The sequence below is a fragment of the Mirounga leonina genome, unplaced genomic scaffold (genome assembly GCF_011800145.1).
Source record: "Mirounga leonina isolate KUSES-001 unplaced genomic scaffold, KU_Mleo_1.0 Mir_129, whole genome shotgun sequence".
NCBI classification, from domain to species: domain Eukaryota; kingdom Metazoa; phylum Chordata; class Mammalia; order Carnivora; family Phocidae; genus Mirounga; species Mirounga leonina.
This window is the reverse complement of record NW_023270323.1, coordinates 47,518,966-47,537,319: the sequence shown is the minus strand read 5'-3', so window position 1 is coordinate 47,537,319 and position 18,354 is coordinate 47,518,966. Positions and strand designations below refer to the sequence as shown.

The window sequence follows — 18,354 nt, the reverse complement described above, 5'->3', positions numbered from 1 at the left end:
AGCCTCACCTGACAGCCCCCCCCACACACACCCCAAGCCAGGGCAGGTGTGGGCCAGGGAGGGCTGAGTACTTCGCACCCCACCCCCCACCCCGGTAGCACACGGCGCGCTGTATCTCAGTTGCCAGTCTTGCCCTACAGACAGGGGCCGGGCCATCCGGGTCAGCTTCCACCCTGGTCCGTTTCCACCGGCAGCATTTGGCACAGCGCCCGGCGCTACAGAAGCCAAACTGAATGACTGGAGCCGGCCAGGCCAGGGGGCCGCTGAGAGGCTACTGCCCTCATTCAGGGGCGAGACGACCATGTCACGGGGACGGAATCGGAAAGCTTAGGACGGACTGGACTTCTTCATTTTTCTCTAGTCTGTTGACACCATTCAAAACACAGAATGAAAAGCCTTACAAGTCAGTTAGGTGGGGAAAATGTCACAGTAAATGTGATCTGCGGAGAGGAGGCCACAGGCCCATCCTCCTGTGGAAAGTCGGCAAGGACCATGGTTTGAGCACTTTTGCAAGTGAAGAGGAAGACACCGTTCTAGGCCACAAAGATGCTGCCACCTAACTAAGAGAACAAGCTGGCTCCCTTTTTTGTTTTCAGAACAACTCCAAAACCTTGAAGGAGAGGACCAAGACATTTTAAATCCCACTGACACAGCCTGCATCTTTGCCTTGATTTTTAGAAATGATTTCAAGCAGGCAGATATTGTGATCCAATTACAGGGTATTTTGGAAGTAGTAGGCACCTAACTTGGGGGTGGAGCTGGTGGGCGTAGAGGGAAGAGTTAGTTACCAAGCAGGCCCTACCACCTGCCTCTCAGTCTTGCATGGAATTTTATAGAGAAGGGAGCTGTGACAATCAGGAAGTAAGGCAGCTCTCCCCTGACCTGCTTCCTGTTTTCTCACCATTCCCAAAATAGACAGAGCTAAGGAAAATCATAAATATATTTCTCAGCCCTCCAGGGAAAGGTTCGTTAAGGGCATAAATTTGGGTCCCTGGGAAAAAAGGATGAACGACAAAGCTATCGGAAGTCCTAGAATCAAGAGGTAGAAACAGTGGAAAATAAAACCCATGAACAAAAAGGAACTAGAGAAACAAAAACAGTGGCCAATTCTTACACCAAAGCCTATTGAGAGACGGTTGCCACAAACCTGGCTGCCCTGGATTCTCTAAACTCAAGCTCTTGGGACTCAAAAGCTAAAGTTTTTGCCTAAAATAAAAAAATAATAATAACTGTTAAGATCTTACTTTATGCCAAGTATTATTCATTATTATATTCATATATTAACGCATGAAATCCTTATAACAACCCTATCATATCTAGTATTCCTACTTATGGATGACGGAACATAAAGCACTGTCAATGCTGTTCTCCACCTGCAATTCTGTACTTCAGTTGTCCCCAGTCATATGGCTGTTAAATTGCAGAGCAATACTGGAACCCTAAGAGTCTGGCTCTTAACCACCAAATCCTACTCCCTCCCCACAGGACTATCTTGTGCATGCATTTACTGTAGGATATTTACAAGCATCCTTGGCCTCTACCCACTAGATGCCAGTGGTACTCCTTCCACAGTCATGACAATCAGAAATGTCTCCAAATTTCTCCAGTCCCTGGAGGAAAAAACTGCCCCCCTCCTTCTTCGAGAACCACAGTTATAAAGATTTAAAAGGCCAAATCTCTAGTCCCCTTTGGGAGGAGTGGCAAATCCCAGGTGTTGGATAGAAGAAACAGGCTATAACAGTTCTATGGAGGGAAGGAAAAATGGAAAAGGAGACAGCCGAAGGGTTTTCTGTAGCAGGGTTTTACAGGAGTCCCTTGCCACGGCTCCTGTTCCAAGAGGCCTCTTGACTCCCACAGAGTGAGGACAGCCTTCCTTCTCTCCATTCGCTCAGACCTCACATGCATGCCTTCACTGCAGCACCTTATCATCAGTGCTCTGGTACATTCCTCTCTGTCTTCCTGAACTTTGCACAGTGCCTGGCACAAAGCATGTGCTCAATAAACATTTGCTGGACAAAGGCATGAACAAACGAAGCTAAGGTTTCTTGTTGTCACTAAAACAACGTCTGTCTGTCTTCACTAGTGATTTGAAAAATATATAAATAAATAAAGCATGATTACTAGAGAGGAGAAGAGATTCTGGTCAGACATCAGAAGAATCTGAGGTTGAACCACTGCTTCTCAAAGTATCTATACTCCTGGGCCACCTTGGTGGCTCAGTAGGTTAAGCGTCTGCCTTCGGCTCAGGTCATGATCTCAGGGTCCTGGGATTAAGCCCCGCGTCGGGCTCCCTGCTCAATGGGAAGTCTGCTTCTCCCTCTGCCTACCCCACTCCCCCAGCTTGTGCTCATGCTCTCTCTCAAATAAATAAAAAGTATCTATACTCCTGTGCGTCCAGACCATGCCTCAGTTAGGTTCAGAAATTTCATTTTACTACACTTAGGAAAAAAAAATCAACTCAAGAAACCTAACTCATGCTAAAGAAATTCTAATTTATTCATTTCCCTGACAAATAGTACTGCCTAGCAAATCAGCAGATCCACTGACTCTCTTGCCCAGGACAAAAGTCCACTTGGGAAATCAAATGAAGATCAGAAGGTAAGAACAGAGCCAGCACCCAGGAGCATACCAGATGCTCCCAAAGAGGGGCACCATCAGCTGGGGTGCTGAGGTTCTCTCTCCAGACCCACCACTCCGGCAGCCAGAAGCCTCCGGTCAGCCACAGGCAGCTGGAGAAGCCTGGAAACCCTCACTTCACCTTTTTCCAATCATCAGAAGCCTCCGTCCTCCTAGCATTGCCTAATGATTGGCACATGACAACTAATCGGATTCTGGGGTATTTTATTTACAACAGAAACATTCTAGATTGCAATCTGTCCAGGGAGGTTACACAGCAACGCCTAGTTTCAGACCTATTTAGAAAAGATACTTGGATTTTCTGCTACTCAATGTGTGTTCACATGAAAGAAATGCACATTGGAGCCAGAGTATGAAAGAAGTAATTCCACCATTAAATATGTGGATTTATGTTAACGTCCATTTTGAAAACGGATGAAAGGTGAAATTTTCGCCTTTTCCCCAAATGGTGAATTTAGGAAGGTTCCTCACTCATAAGAGAGGAGATAGGGGGAGGTACCCCAAAGGACTAAGTGAATTGTTTCCTGTATAACACGAGACACACAGTTGACCCTTAATTACTAAATGTTATTTCTTCATCCTGTCGGGCCCTCAGCAACCCATGGACGCCTCCATATTGACTACAGTCACAGGGTAAGCATCACGGTTTCCCGTAAAGGCTTTAGTGAAAAGGACCTCAGTTTCCTTATCTCTAAAATGGGAACAGCAGGGCGCCTGGGTGGCTCAGTTGGTTAAGCGACTGCCTTCGGCTCAGGTCATGATCCCGGAGTCCCGGGATCGAGTCCCGCATCGGGCTCCCTGCTCAGCAGGGAGCCTGCTTCTCCCTCTGACCCTCCCCCCTCTCATGTGCTCTCTGTCTCTCTCATTCTCTCTGTCTCAAATAAATAAATAAAATCTTAAAAAAAAATAAAAACATAAAAAAAATTAAAAAAATAAAATGGGAACAGCACCACAGCGTTTTGTAAGAATTAAATAGGGTAACAGCGAGAAAGCCCTTAGCACAAAGAGCTCTATAATTATATTAGTAATATAATATCATGATCCGCAAGATCCAGATATCATTAAGCATAGAGTTTTAAAATATTATCTGAAAATACATTATTTTCTTAATCTACTATTTAAAACACAGAAAGAATTCGGGTTTGCAATTCCATTAGCAAATTATTCTTAAGCTTCCTCCAGGGATTCATCAAGGCTTGCTTTGGAAGACATGATACTGCAGGGGTCCAAACCAAGCTGGCTGTTACACCACTTGTAGTTCTATGGCCTTGATTCCTTCAGTATCTCCTAGAATCACCAACACCAAATTGCTAAAGCATGCTGCCTTGGCAGAAAGAGGCCTGTGTGCAAAGGAACCAACACCAAGATCTGTCATTTGGAGGCCCTGCCTGCTAAAATTCCCATTTCAATCAGTTGTCCTTTCTGCTCTCTCACAGACCCTCATCTTTCATGCTGGCACTTCCACTGACATTCTTGGGCTATAATTCAAAAATATCTGCTGGTTCCCAGAGCACTTTTAAAATTAGCTTCTTCTAAGCTCCTCAAACCCTGGGTCTATACCAGTGACCCTACATTCCTGGAAGGCCCCGAGGCCCCATCAGTCCACCCATAATCTCCAGTTTGGCCTGGTCTCCACTACTCACTCTATCCCCAGGGCATGGCTCTCGACATCCCAGGCCTGGCTTCCCAGACTTATCAATTTCATGGACCATTAAGCTGCCAAATAAAAATATCCCCATCAATTCATAAAAAAAATCTTACCCCCAAATCGGAAGGGTATAGTCTCAGAGAAAAAAAGGATACATCTAATTTGGACACACAAATATTCACTACATCATCATCATTATTTGGATAAGGACAGCAAACACATCACCAACGGACAATGGCCCACGGGCCTAATATTGACCTTTGCACGTATAAATTGTGTGGAAACTAAAATCTGATGTATAGGGCAGCAATTTTGGAAATGTTACATCCTAAGCCACAGTGATGCCAAACCTTCCTTCTTCAAAACAGCATTTCCCTGCACTCTCTGGAGCTCTCTGCAAGTTCTCTCCAACCTCATCCTCCTAAGTGCACACTTCTCTAGCTCAGCTACAAAACTGCATTCTTTTTAGTCAACTTTAAAAGAAAAACACAAACAAAACCACCCTTCCTCCCACTCTCGGCATTCCTAAAGCATACTTTCCAGGAGAGTTACACTTTAAAAACCTCAGCTATTACCTAGTAGACAAAATTTTGCAAGATTTCAACAGGTGGCAAAGGATAGACTGGTTCACCTTATCTATAACCATTGTCAAATCATTAATAAACAAAGGAACACCCTAATCCGTAATTCCATACCATTCATTCTTTCCATGTTCTCTTCCCATCTTTGTCCATATACGTCTGTACATTTTATGTATCAATAAATTATACAGTGAGACTTTTTCCCTGATGATAAAAGTAATACCTGTCCTAGCATCTATTCAATGCTTAGAGGACCAGGTAAGATTCAACCATTATGGAAATAAGATTATGCAGAAAGCAAATGTCTCCTGTGAGTCTACACCTAAAGGCCTCTAATACTTTTAAACTGATGCAGGCTTCTTACTTTTTGCCAACTTGCGGTGACTTGACTGTCTTCTACCCTCTGTGTCCTTCCTCTCTTATGCTCTCACCTCGTGTTTGGAGTTACTGCCCCACTCCCACCAGAGGCCCAGCAACCCTGCAGCCTGGTTAATAAGAGCAGCACCAGATTCGCTGTCTGTTTATTATCGATTATTAAAATGTGGGTAACAACTCTGGCATCTCCTCACCTGCCTCACTTAAAGGTTAATGACACTGAGTTTTGTGAGCATCATGAAAGCAAAGTGCACTACAAACCCCAAATGGATGGGTTTCCTTTGCTCTCGGCCCCATCATCATAACTTGCCAAAAGAGGAAAGAAAAAAAAAAAGTTCACGATCTGGCCAAAGATGAGTGGGTGCATTCCACCAGCCACCGCTCCTGCTACTGCAGGAGCTGACCCTGGACACCTGCCCAATACAGGGATGGTGCTAACGCGAAATGATGATGAGAATTTTATTCCAGAGACTGAGGGCTACATTTCTAATCAAGGCCTGAGGAGAGAGGATGGGGACATGGAAAAGGCTTGCCAAAATTTCACGTCAGTGGGCTCAGCACCCAAGACATGTGACACCTTCCTCTACGGCCTCTGAGATGGCTTCTTTCTCAACCTATCTGCGTGCCCAAGAGCAGAGACTCCCCTCAGAAGATGCTATAAAACAGTTTCAAATAACCAATGTGCTTCATCCAAATCTAATCATCACCTTCTCTCCTACCTAGACTTGGCAGGGCCACAGAGTTAATTTTATGACAACCATTCTTTAGCAAAAACTAAAAGGGAGTAAGGATTTGGCCAAAAAAAAAAAAAAAAAGAAAGAAAGACATTCCTCAAAGCAGGACAGGCCAGACTCAGTGAAACACAAAATTAGCTTCCTCTAATGCTCTAAATGAAGGCCCCCCTCCTCCAATGGTCGCATCACAGACCCCTGGATTGGGACAAAAGAACCCCAGATGCACCCAGAGGGTGCATTCTACTGCAACTCCCTCATTTTACAGACGGAAAAACTGAGGCCCAGAAAAGTAAACCGACTTTCCCAAGATCACACAGTAGGTTAAAGTAGCAGAACTGACCCAGAAGGCAACTCTTGGGAGTCACTGGTTGGTAGTCTTTCCACCAAATCCCACCAGACTCTCTATAACAGAGAATCTGTCACTCTGACTCTAACAAACCTATCAACTGACAGAAATGCCATCAACATGCAGAATATGCATTAATAACACATTCAACATAAAATGGGTAATCTGAGTTTATCTTCCTTACAGTTAAGCATATTTGTTGGTAGCACAACATTGTTGAAAATAAATGAGCATGAAAACAGTTTTTAAATCCAGATAGATTCTTTAAAACATTCAAATAATTTTGAAAGCATGCTGTTCCAATCAAATCTAATTCCAAATAACAAATCAAAAATATTTCACATGAGAATGCTTATTTAATAACAATGAAACCCGTAGAAAACATTCTCACATGGGATAAAACTTTAAAGTTCTATTGCTGTGCAAACAAAGGACGGTCCACCTCCCCAGAGGGGTTTTCTGTGGAAGCTGACATTCATGTGAAAGATGCTGATACATATGATAACATATGTGAGAAGCTTAATGTCAGATTGACACAAAGCAAGCACTGAACAAATGCTAGTTTCCTTAACCTAGGGAAGAAAAATAAGAATCACCCACATAACTAGTAATACCTTCTTACAATACTTTCCTAAAAGTCCTACAGCCATGAAAAATTTAAGGTGTTATAACATCAGGGTAGTCTATTTTAAAAGGGTAACTGGGGTGCCTGGGTGGCTCAGTCGGTTAAGCACCGACTCTTTTTTTCTTTTTTTAAGATTTTATTTATTTCTTTGAGAGAGAGAATGAGAACATGAGCAGAGAGAGGGGCAGAGGGATGAGCAGACTCCCCACTGAGCACAGAGCCTGACCTGGGGCTTGATCCCAAGACCCTGAGATCAGGACCTGAGCTGAAGTCAGATGCCTGACTGACTGAGCCACCTAGGTGCCCCTACCGCCGGCTCTTGATCTCAGCTCAGGTCCTGATCCCAAGGGTTGTGAATTCAAGCCCGACAATGGGTGTGAAGCCTACTTAAAATAAAAATTTAAAAAAAAAAAGTGTAACTAAAAAAGATATAGAACATTCCATTTTTCTTAAAAGACACATTTAGATATCCTAAAATCAGAGTAATCGGCATAACCCTGTACTAACAGTATGGCAAGCCTTTCAGTATTAATTTCTGTTGTAACAGAAAAAAAAATTCAATGTTTGTTGTTTTTCTGGTGGCAGGAAAAGAAATAGTCATTAAAAAGTTGAAACATGACATAAAAAGAGTAACAGTTTTAAAATATATTATCATTGCACATGTGGATTCTTGTAATACTTAGTACTCTTTTCTTAAATAATTTTGTAGTCTCTTACTCATATTACTCCAGTTAAGTGTAAAGCACCAGTCTTCTACACTTCAGTTCACCAAGCTTTTCCACTACCACTTCATACAAGTTTCAGAAAGTGCAGAATGGTGTACTGGCTCCTTGGGGGTGAATTATCCAGTTAAAAGTATCCTTTGGAAAAGAGAATAAGTTTAAGAAACTCCTTCCCTAGAAAAGGATCTCAACTTTAGAGTCCTTTCTCAACGGCTCTGAGCAAATATCTCGGGACATTCCTAGATTAGGAAGACCCCAAGTGATTTTTGGGGTGTCACACAGTAAGATGATGACAAAAGGACAGCAAGAGAAATCTTGAGTCCGCTTCTCGCCTGGAGTTCTAAGAGCCCATTGTACTCTACTGCCACCTGTGTTCTCCCAGCATCTCCCCCAGCGCGGAAGTTCCTCGTCCATTTGATCAATGCCATCTCTTCAAATCAGTGCATTTCTGATTCTGCAAGTTACCATAAACAATTGTTGAACAATTACTGTTTTCAAGCTACAAACGGAAAACACAACTAAGCTGCTACCTGAGTTCATAAAGAAATCCCCCTTCAAAGATTCTGTTCCTGAAAGGCCAGCTACACAAATGCAGATATCCTTAATTATCATGGCCATTTCAGGACATGATCTGAAATATAAGTCCGTGACAAGGGAAAAAATAATCAAAGGCTTAAGAGACCCAAATCCACAACAGATCAGGATGCCACTGTGTGTTGGTTTAAATCAGTTAAATATTATAATGAATGACAAACCAATGCCACCTCGCAAAGTTTCCTCATTTCTTGGAACTGAAGCTCTACTGCTGGCATCGTCTTATGATAATCCTTCAGGTATTTCACCTCAGTCATCAGGCGCAATGGAAAGCCAGTGACTGAGGGACTTCTTAAAACTATGCCCTCCAAGAGCCCAGCCTCACCCGAGCTTCCGACACTGACCCTTACTCTCTTCTCAATTTTGGTCCTCCCAACCACTCATCCCATCCAAAAACGTTTGTGACAGTCGTGGCTCCAAGCTGCGCAGAACTTGACTACAAAACGGCTGCAAGTCTAAATCTGATTTCTCCCATTTATTTTTGTTTAATTCAAGTCCCACGCTCCCTCGGCCCTTCGGCCCCCGCCCCCGCCCCCTCAGTTCTAGATAGCTTCACCGCGTTCTAGACCACCTCGCATTGTTTCTTTGGGACTCCGCATCCCTCCCTCCCTCCAGCACTGTTTTCATCGCACAAATGTCATTTCTATCGTCAACCCTCCATTCCGCCCGGCGGGCAGCAGAGGAGCTTTCAGGACCCAGTGGCCAGCTTCCCCGATCCGGTCCCCTTCGCACAGCCATTTTCTAGTTAAAACGCTCTCTGCCTCCGAGGGGGAAATGAACTTTTCCCCCTTTGATCTCCCAGCGGCTAGCGTCTGAACCCCCAAGAAGCCAGCGCCGTCTCCAACTCCCCGGCAGGAGCGCGCTGCCGCCCCAGGAGGGAGAGCCCAACCGCACAGCGGAGGCCGGTGCCAGGGCAAGGGGGTGTGCGCTCTTCCCTGCCGGCGCCCGCCCTCACTTTTCCCCTCCGCAGCCCCCACCCGGGCGCACCCCCTCCAACCCTGTCTCTCCCGCCCCGGGCCCTGCCAAACCCGGGCTGCCGAGGGAAAGAGGGCGCCGGGAAGCAAGAGGGATGGAAGTCAAGGAGTGAGCCCGCAGTCTCCGTGCCACCCTGCCGGCCCTGCGGCGCGAGCGCAGGGCGCACCGGAGTCCGCAACGGGCGCCCGCTGCAGATGCGGCGGCAGCTGCGGCAGCTGTGGCTGCGGCGGGGCGGGCGGCAGTGGCCGCGCAGCCCCAGGGGCCGGCAGGAGAGAAGCAGCCGCCGGGGCTGCGCGCAGTCACTCGTCGCACGCCGCTGCCGCTGCCCGGGTCTCTCGCCAGCACTCCCGGGCCGCCCGGGGTCCAGGGCAAAAGCAAGGAAGAAAGCGAGGCTCACCGGCGGTGCGCGCCGCGCTCGCTCCGGCACCGGCGCCCGGCGGCTCTGCTCCAGTCTCGCCTTTCCCGGAGCGCCCGGATCAGCTGCGGGTGCAGCGCACGAGCTTCCTACTTGAGACCAGGACGGGCTCCGGCGACTGAGCATGCCCAGTGCCGCTCCGCGAGTCCCGCGCAGGCAGCGGCGCCGGCGAGATTCCACTTCTCCAGGCTTTGGCGGCGGCTGCGCGAGGAGAGGCTGGAGGGGCCCGGCCAGGCGGGGGCCGACCGCGAGAAAGGCGGGGCCGGGGGCGGGGGCCGAGGAGGAGGGGGCGGGCCGCGCTCCTAGTGCGACCCCTGCAGGCAGAGGCTGCGGGGCGTCTGGGACCCTTAGTTCCCCTATTGCCTGGGAAGATGGCAGGGAGGCTGTGGGGGCCTGGGTGTCGAGAGCCAAAGGCTGGGAGTCGCGATGCAGCCCGGTATCCCCTCCATGTGGCCTGGCGTCTGTCTGCACCAAAAGGCAGTTGGGTAACCTCATCCCTGGCTAGTCTTTTCTCCCACATTGTCTGCAATCCTTTATAATGGGAAAATGTACCCAGATGAGAGCTGCCCACACCCACCCAGCTGCAACTTGTAGGCGAGAACTTCTCCTTCTGCTTCCTTATCCAGAACCCCAGGCATATGCCACACACACACACACACACACACACACACACACACACACACCATTCCTTGATGTGAAAGTCACAGCAAGAGCACCTCAGGGGAGAACATACCTGCAGGAGGGGAAAAGCATAATTTCCTTGTGACCCCCAGGAATATTACCTATACTCGAATTGTACGCAGAGAAGCAGAGTCCTGATAAGAATGGATACTCTGTAAGCAGTAATCAGTGCTCTGCCCTGGACACTGTGAATGGCATCCCCAAAGCATCCTTAGGGTTGTTCTTCACCAGTGCAGTGGTTGTCAAAACTCGAGCCTGCGTGAGAATCACCCCCAGGCTTTACAGAAATAAAATGCTGGGTCCCACTCCCAGGGTCTCTGAATGAGTAGTAGGTGTGCAGTGAGGCCCAAGCATCTGTATATCTGACTAGTTCCCGTGTAATGCTGGCGCAGCTGCTCTTGAAGACCACACTTTGAGAACCAATACTATACATACATATACACACAGCCTTACCTAGGATCTGTGTCAGGAGGATTATGCTAAAAGTAAATTAATAGTAACTATGAAGTTATGGCTTCTCCTCACTTACCCTCTTCCCCAAACTTCCAGAATGCACTACTTCCTCAAATAACAAACTCACACCTAGCTGCTCCTTATTCTTCATGTGAGGATTGTGTGTGGTTGTGGTGAGCAGTACTTTATTGCTTCAAATATCATGTATTTATTGAGGATCCTTAAGGTCTATAGTAAGCCTGGGAATACCAGTGAATAAAAAAACTCAAGACCCCTGCCCTCATAGAGCTTACAGTCCAACGGGGTGGGCAGACATCCACCAAATAATCACTCAAAAATGTCATATAAAACATGGAGAGTGCTAGGAGGGAGATCTACGACACGTGCATAAAAGAGTGTATAATGGAACCCTGATGCTGATCACAGTAGGGTTGCAAATAATGAGTGGTGGAAGGAAGCTGCCTTGCGGAAGACCGGTTTCCGATATTTGCACCCCTAAAACCTTTCCCATGAACAATTTTCCTCAGACCCATCTGAAGGCCAGCAATCATGTTGCTCCTTACTGTAACAGAAAAACAATATTGCCACTGAGAAATCCCTGTAAATCCATGAAAGTGCTCACCCTTAGGGCTGAGTCCCCGCACCCCAAGATCCGCCTATTGAGTTTGGGATTCCTGGACAGCCGGAGGCCATAGTTCAACCCAATCTGGGGAAATGCAGACCCTGAACTGGAAAGCCCTCTAGTTCTGCTCTACGTCCCTCAGGTCCAAAGAGGCGAAGAAATTAGCCAACCCAAGACCACCCCGCCCTTCAGTAGCAGGACCAGCCTCCACCCTTCCAGGCAGGTCCTCTTTCCGTGGCGCTGTATTCCCACGGACCCCACAGCTCCCCGCGGCCCTCCAGGAGTCCCACCCTGCTGTCCCCTCTCCCGGGGGTCCCGGGGCGACCAATGGCGCCCGCCCCTCCCGGCTTGTTCTCCTCCAGACCGCGAGGAAAACCCGCGGTGGAGTCCTCGGCGGCGGGGCGGGGCGACGCGCGCAGGCGCAGTGGCCGCCAGGTTGGGCCGAGGAGGCGCCCAGCTCCACACCTGATGCAATCAGCCTTCCGGAAACGGCCCGGCCGCCGTGCTCACCCAGGAAACGCTTGGGAGCCCTCCCCTGGCCGCTGCGCCCCGAGCCCGGGTTCCGAGCCACCTCGCCGCCGGACTTCGCCCGGAACGGAGGGCGACATTCGGCGTCCGCCAGAGGACCCGCAGGAGTCGGCAAGGCACCGCCTGCGAAAGCAAAATTTCTGGCTGCCCTAATAGTGACGTGGAAAGGGCCACCGAACGTTCCGGGGCTGCTGGAGGAAATTCCTTTAATTATGCATTTCCAGAGAAGACCGGCGGAGGCGGGGAAGGCTTTTAACCTGCTTTGCTGGGATCCTTCCCTCCGTCCGCCGCCAGACACCCATCTTACTCCCTCGCTCAAGGAACGTTTATAGTAACAGTTTTAAGGCAGTATGGACAGGACTCCCTGCTACCCTCTCGTCTTGCGCGCTATCTCTGCTACCTAAAGCCTTCCACCGCGCACTCATTTTATAAATAAGTAACTGGTTCCTCTGTACCTCATCATTTTAGTTTACAAAGAAAATCACTTCTCGTTTCACCGCCTCATGTAATTTTGCTATCTATTGTGAGTGGGTCTTGTCCTTCACGCTGACTCACCCATGAATTGTCTTCTAAGGAAATGAGATATTCTTTTTTTTTTTTTTAAGATTTTATTTATTTATTTGAGACAGAGAGAATGAGAGAGAGAGAGAGCATGAGAGGGGGGAGGGTCAGAGGGAGAAGCAGACTCCCCGCCGAGCAGGGAGCCCGATGCGGGACTCGATCCCGGGACTCCAGGATCATGACCTGAGCCGAAGGCAGTCGCTTAACCAACTGAGCCACCCAGGCGCCCAGGAAATGAGATATTCTAAGAACACATCAAGAGCATGTTTATAAAAGAATGGAAGTTAAGTCCTTTAAGGCTAAAGAGGAAAAGAAAGGGCAAATTCAAGAAATTTTAGTTGGAAGGATACTTAAGAGATCATTCTAGGATGAAGCATTCATCAACGCAGGTTTTACGGAAGACGTTTACCTCTCTGTGGCCGAAAGAGGTCAATGACTTTTCCTTACTTAAGCAAAACAGCAGCAAAACTGCACTTGAACACAGATTTCTTAACACCCTAACCTAATGAAAAAATATATTTGTATTTTGCACAAACACTATACAGAGTGCAAGACTATATTACAATGCTGTTTTTCCATCTAAAGATTAGAAAGTACAAAATCGGCAACAAAAAGAATCCTATTACTTGTTCCTACTTCTAAAGTCATTAGTCTTTAAATAGTCTTTGATCTATCCTACACCGTACAACCTATCCAGACATTTCTGAGATAACCAGAGACTAGGCTTTAAATATTTCCTATTTAAGTGGTATGAAATTCTTCAGAGCTTCAAGACATCAAGAAACCTTTTGAATCAAAATTTAGAGCCCCTCGTCTTTTTGCTTGATAGTGGTGTATGAACTGTTCGAGGTTAAACCAGGGAAATTTTAATGATCACAACAAAATATCAGGGCTATGATTTGCCACTCTACTGATTTAAAATACTTTTAACAAATGAAAATCAAAGTGAAATACAAAAGTTACTGCAAAACTCCTGCCTACAGTAACTTCAAAAGCCCGTCTACCTTTTTATCTTGATTAATGTGTATTTCTTTTTGGAATGTTCTGACATTTAGAGATCCTAGGGAATACCTTTACTTATGCACAGAGTCAAGTAAATGTCAAAATACAGAGGAGCAAAGTTCAAACTCATCACAACAAGGTACTAGTTACAGAATAACGAAACTTCACGGAGTGCTTAGCATGTGCCAGCTCCTGGCTAAGCGTTTTACATCGGTTATTTAACTTAATCTTCGCAACTGCCCCGTGAGTATGGTACTACTGTTATCCCTATATTACAGGTAGTGAAAGTGAAGTTTGAGGATGTGAAGTAACTAACTCAAGACACAACACATTCAGTGACAGAAAGGGAATTTGAACCCAGGCATTTGCCTGGAGCTCAAGCTCTTAAGTAACACTTCACACAGAAAAATGTAAATACAGAGAAAATGATTGTGACTTTTGTTTTATATAAGAAAGGAAGTAGAGTACTGTACTTACTCTCCTCCCAAAGATAAGACTTGGTAAAATTACTGTGTTGTCCACACATTCGTAATTAGTGAATTGTAGTCCCCAAACTTAGGACCAATCTTACCCACAGATATGAGGCAGATGATCAAATGCCTAGTGACTTTTCGGGAGCACCAGCAAGGCCTGCCCTCTGATGGACTTTCCATGTCCAGTTGGTTCCTGTAGTCCTAAACTATCCAATTCAGTAGTCGCTCACTAGCCACATACAGTTATTTAGTTTTAAATTAACTAATTAACATTAGAATTAAAATTTCAGTTCCTTGGTCATATTAGCCACTTTGCAAGTGTTCCATAGCTAAATGGGGTAATGGCTACTGTATTGGATGGTGCAAGTATAAAACATTTCCATCTCTGCAGAAAATTTTATTGGACAGTGTTGCTTTAATCCTTCATCCCAAAACTATGAGGCTTTAATCTTTCTTCACTCTGCACCAGCCCTCCTCTGAAAGGACCATGTTTCTAGCTCTGTCTTTCCCATGGTTTTCAGTCCTATTATTCTAAATTAAAATTACTGTCAGAGTATAGAATACCATCATGGAAAGATACAGGCTTTGGAGCAAGACTTTATTTCCCATCCCAGCTCTTTTATTTACCATCTGTGTAACCTTGGACAAATTATTTAACCTCAGTCAACCTCAATCTTCTTATCTGGAAAATGGGCATTTTAATCTTTTCATCATGGGTTTGTTTAATTGAATGAAGATAACACAGGTAAAGTTTCTGGTGGGCCTCACATAGAGTCCTTCCTTCCACTCCTATTTCAGTAAATGGCATCACCAATTACTCAGATTTTCAAACTAGAAATCTCAGTCATCATCATTTCTTCCTTACTCCTCAACAGCCTGCATTAAATTAGTCATCAAGCCTGTTGCTCCCCTCCCAGGGATGCTTCTCAAATCTGGGTCCTCCTCTCTGCCCCCACTCCCACTGTCCTCATTGGCTTTTCATGTGCTATTTCAGTATCCTGCCAACTGACCTTGTTGACACTCATCACTCCCAAACAAGCCCTCCCTCCATGCTGCTGCCAGAGTGATCCTTCTAAAAAGAGATGCTGAAGATGTCACTCCCCTACTTAAAAACCAGTGATGACTTCTGGTTGCTTAAGGATAAAAACTTAACTATTAACCCTAAGGACTCATGGGACCAAACCCCATTCCATTTCAAACCTACATTTGGCTCCTCTACTACCAAACTCCCTTTTAGCCACCCCTCCCTCAGCTATAACTCTCCCTATATCACCCCTTCCCACCCCACAGCACCCCCTGCACCATCAACCAGTGCTCCAAGAGGCATTTCTACAACATATAATGGCCTTTCTTGTCTCTGCCCTTGCAAACACCCTTCTCAAGCTGAAATGACCTTTTTACATCTTCTTTCCCTGGCAAACTCTACTTATCCTTCAAGGTCCAGTTCAGAGATTACCTATTCTATAAAAAGCTTAGTCAACTTCCCAGGGAAATGTGGTGACCAGCTCATCTGTGATGTTATAGGTTTAAGAGTGTAGATGCTATATTCAGGCTACCCAGGTTTAAATCCTGCCTACACCACAGTCCCACTGGTAGTTTTGGGAAAGTGACTTACCCTCTCCTAACCTCAGTTTCCTTGTCTGAAAATGTTGATAATCATATTATGTACAATTTAGTGTTGCTGAAAGTATATAATAAGATAATACATATAAAGCTCATAACAATGTGCCCAGCTCATAGATAAGCATTCAATATACATTATCTTAAAATTATTACTATTATTACTATCCATTTTTTCCTTTTTTACATTTTATTTTTTTATTTTTTTTAAAAGATTTTTATTTATTTGAGAGAGAGTGAGAGCAAAAGAGGGAGAGGGAGAAGTAGACTCACCGCCAAGCAGGGAGCCCAATGTGGGACTCAATCCCAGGACCCTGAGATCATGACCTAAGCTGAAGGCAGATGTTTAACCAACTGAGCCACCCAGGCACCCCTTTTTTTACATTTTAAATACATATTTTACTTTCAAAATTTTTTTATTTCACATTTACATTGATTTTACATTATATGAAAAGTTTTATTACAGAAATACTTGGTATTCATTGAACAAAATTTAGGAAACACTAATAACAAACCAAAAAGACTAAATTTTCTATTGTTTGAGATACATCTTGGTTGTAAACAAAAGGAATTCTAGTTAACTTTTGGAGAATAAAAAATTAGAGAAGGCATTGTCAGCTTGCCCACTGCATCAACACAAAGATGGAGAACTGTTTCAGCAAAGGGTCAAGATCTGTGGAAGACTGGCAGCAAATAATACAGACCAGACTACGGTACAGTGTGTCACCAAAGGCACCGTCTCACTGGCCACTGGCTATGGCCACTGTTCCTGAACTTCCGCAACTTAGCAACACCTTCTCCCTATTCAAGCTGACAGCCCATACCTTAGCAGCCCGAAGGCAGAGAGAAGAAATGTTGGCTTCCCTTCAGATTCTCTGTTGGGAGGTGGGGCCCTCCCACAACCCAAACTCGTACAATAGAGCATTCACCAAAAATAGAAAAAGGATCTCCCTGCCCTCACTCCCCCACCTCATGATGCTTTACCCATACTTTATCACTCATTTGCAAGCATCATGGACTTCTGTGCTTTCAAACCTTTGCTTATGCTGTTCCCTTTGCCTGGAATGTACTCTGCTTCACACACTGATCCACTCACTCCTACTTCCTTCACCTTGTCCACTTTTCAAAGTCATACTCATCCTACGAAGGCCAAGATTTTTCCCTAATCTACCACACAGGTTAATGCTCACTTCTTGGTTCCAGAGCACATCATATGGTTTTGTATCACCTCATACATACAGTTAGATATTGTATCGGTCTTCGTTGCTATACCGTGAACTCCTATTTCCAGCTTTATCACATAGAAGACACTTGATAAAAACCTGTTTAATGAATGAAAGAAAAAAGGAAAATTAGCTTTTACTAAGGTACTGTGCCAAGCACTTTACAATATTAACTCAATTTATAACTCATTTTTTTCCTCCAGTAGGCTGTAATCACCATTTTATAACAGAGGAAACTGAGGTATGGAGGAGTTAAGTTACTTTCCCAAGGTCACGCAGCTATTAAAATACAGAGGCAGAATTTGAGCAGAGAGGAGAAAGCTAATTAAATTAATCTGTAAATTTTCCCTAGTTATTGAAAATATATTTAGTAAATTTTATAAACACTTATTCCACTGTTCTTGAACAATAATAATAGATGGACTCTATACAGGAATTCACAGAAATTTAATTTATGAGCACAAATGCACACAATAAAATTCATCACACTCTTTGTCTTTGCCCTTCCCCCAGGTGACCAAGAATTGTTATTGCAGACACTGACATTTTATTGAACTGGTTCTGCCTACAAAGAATTTATGTTCTTATGCTCAGGGCAATCTCCTTCCCTGGCTATATGATATCCTCTCATCCCTCCAGAAAATTCTTGTTTTGCTTATCTTTAGATAGCAGAAATTTGAGTCCAGAGTGTCAATGTGCATGGTGTCTCACAATTAATCATCCACATAGATAAGGGCAAGAATTTAAATCTTGTAAATGGAGGCAAACCATCACCTTCATGTTCAAAGGGTACAACACAAATAATACCATCCAACCTAGAAAAATATTCAATTTTAAATTCATATAAACAATGAAATAGAAAGGAGGAAATCTGAAATGAAGAATACTGAAAGACAGAAGAGGTTATAAAAGAACCAGAAACAATTTACAAGAGAAAAATGCTTCACTCATACCTAGAGGTAGACAGGAAATATATTGCTAATTTGCAAAAGAATTGATATTCTCCTTGATCAAGCAAAAAATTTATAATCTCCTTTCTCTACTTGTTCCTGCCAAGTATCTTTCACTTTTAAGCACTTCATTACAAGGTCTGCAAAAAGAAAATAAGAAGAGAGGGAGAGGGGGATGAAGGGAGGGAAAGAGGGAGGAAAGAAAGAGAGGCAGACAGGGAAAATGTAGAAAAAGACCTAAAGATCTCTTTAAGAGATTATTATTATAAGTTAATTAGGTTAAATGAAGCCTAGCTCCTTATAAATATCTGAGAGTATAAAAAGTGAATTTGGGAGTGAAGGGGCAATAGTATAGGAAAAAGAAGTGTAATAAAAAGTAATAGCACCGAATTAATCCCTAACATGGAGGTTAGATAACAGGGAAAAAAAGATTATTGGGAAGGTCAATTAGATAAAGGACGTCAAAGGAATATAACAAGTGCTCCATCCCTTGAGACATTTAAAATTAACCTGGACAAAGAACTAGAATATATTTTGTAAAAAGCAATCCTTTCTGACAAGCTGGTAGATTAGTTCTAATTGATTTTTC

The 18,354-nt window shown here is 44.8% G+C and overlaps 1 protein-coding gene across 11 annotated transcripts in view; it reads right to left on the bottom strand.

The window, feature by feature from the left end:
- Positions 1 to 11,939, bottom strand: part of APBB2 (amyloid beta precursor protein binding family B member 2) — a 363,075-nt gene extending 351,136 nt beyond the window's left edge. For 7 of the 11 annotated variants that reach the window (XM_035005077.1, XM_035005078.1, XM_035005071.1 and 4 more), the window contains exon 1: positions 9,635 to 9,852. The gene's annotated coding sequence lies outside the window, so the exon portion shown is untranslated. Of the gene's footprint in view, positions 1 to 9,634; positions 9,854 to 11,918 lie in introns of those variants that run through there. The other 4 variants (XM_035005076.1, XM_035005081.1, XM_035005080.1 and 1 more) reach the window with 2 other exon arrangements.
- Positions 11,940 to 18,354: the final 6,415 nt, after the last annotated feature.